This window comes from Orycteropus afer, unplaced genomic scaffold (genome assembly GCF_000298275.1).
Source record: "Orycteropus afer afer isolate SDZICR_OR568_19922 unplaced genomic scaffold, OryAfe1.0 scaffold00001, whole genome shotgun sequence".
In the NCBI taxonomy this organism is placed as follows: domain Eukaryota; kingdom Metazoa; phylum Chordata; class Mammalia; order Tubulidentata; family Orycteropodidae; genus Orycteropus; species Orycteropus afer.
Window position 1 is genome coordinate 31,269,288 of NW_006921588.1, and position 1,941 is coordinate 31,271,228.

Consider the following 1,941-nt stretch of genomic DNA (forward strand, 5'->3'; position numbering starts at 1 on the left):
AGGTCAGGCCCAGAGGTTGAAGCCAGAGAGTGGCATGCCTACAGGCATGGGAGAGGGGAGGCTATCCCGATTGAAGAATTGTATCCTAAGCATTCCTGAACCTGCTTCCCTAATAAACGCCATGATTGTGAGTGTTGTCTGTGAGTTCTGTATGGCCACTGCAACGAATTACCAAACCCAGCAGAGAAGGGAGCGCTATGGGAAGGATGGTAGGTACTAAAATTGGTGAAAAGGTTGGACTGTGGCAGCAGTCTGACCTCACAGGACTCAGCCTTGGACTGATGCTGCTGATGGTGATTTTCTCTCCCACATCAAGCTAGAGGAGGTCAGATGATGCTACTGCCACACCCCTTCCAGGGGTTACTTCTGGAAAGGAGGGAGAGGGGAGTGAATGGAGAGGGCTACGAGAGGGCTGTTTTAGGGATACTGATAGCATTCTTTCTTGACCTGACCGTAGTGGCTATGAAGCTTTATTCACTATATTCACTTACTCACTGAGCCATTCATTGTGATTTGTGTTTAAATATATTTTACCTCAATCAAAAAGTTAAAAAAAAAAAAAGAATGCATCTTCAACATGGATCATGGAGCATTCCAGACTTCAGACTTAAGGGTTAAATGTGAATATAATTTTATTTAAATTAAAATATTATATTTTCTGACATTAGAATAGATTGTACTTAAATTTCACAGTCTATTTGCCTCTCTTCCATACATATGAAGGAGAAACTATAACTAACGTTCATTTTACCACAACATAAAGGCCACAATGGCACACATTAGGAAAGTCAGAGTGAGAATTAAAAAATAATGGGAATTATTGTTATCTTCCATGTCCCTGTAGGACATACGCATAAAAACCATTGGAATACATGTCTTCTATAGAAATCAAGGAGAGCTCCCTCGGGAAGCAAAAGGAATAAATATGAAATTACTGATCCAGTGCAGAAAGAGAAAGGAAAGCAAGTAGGATATGTAGAACAAAGCCATGGATAAGGATTCAATTCATAAGAAGAATATTTGGAGAAGGATCTGGAAAGGTAGGTTTCCTTCTGTAAGGATTCCTGGGGCAATGCTCCTGACCTCCAAGTCCATATATACTATAACACTGACCTGGGTAGTTAATCAAACATTTTTTTGTAGTATAATGAGTTTCTTGAAGATTAAAACCCATTGCTGTTGAGTCTATTTTGGCTCATAGCAACTCTATGTTGTTGTTGTTATGTGCTATTGAGTCGGACCCAACTCATAGCCACCCCTCCTTGGGTTTCTGAGACGGTATCACTACGGAAGTAGATTGCCCAACCTTCCTTCCGAGGAGTACATGGTGGGTATGAACCTCCAGACTTATGGTTAGCAGTCAGATGCCTTAGGTACTATGCTACCGAGTTCCTTCTACAGGACAAAGAATCTGATCAAAGGGGGATGGGGGAAAGCAGAATAGAATCTCAAATTCTCATGGACTCTAGACTTTTGAGGAGCTCTGGTAACGTGATGCCTAAGGCACTTGACTGCTAACCATAAGGCTGGCGGTTCAAACCCACCAGCCACTCCTCAGAAGGAAGACTGGACAATCTACTTCCGTACTGATACTGCCTCGGAATCCCAAGGAGGAGTGGCTATAAGTTGGGTTTGACTCAATGGCACATAACAACAACTAGACTTTCTGGAGCTATAGGGGGTGGATGAACCCTGAAACCATTGTCCTAAGAGCATCTTTAAACTTTAAACCAAAAATACTTCCTGAAGTCTTCTTAAACCTAAACAACAGTTTAGCTTAACTAGCAAAAAATGTCTGCCTTGAGCTTTATGTTCTTTTAAGAACTACCTATAAACTCTATACACTGCTGGTGGGACTGAAAAATGGTCCAACTATTGTGGAAAGCAGCAGGGCGATTCCTTTGAAAGTTGGAACTAGAAATACCATTTGACCCAGCTATT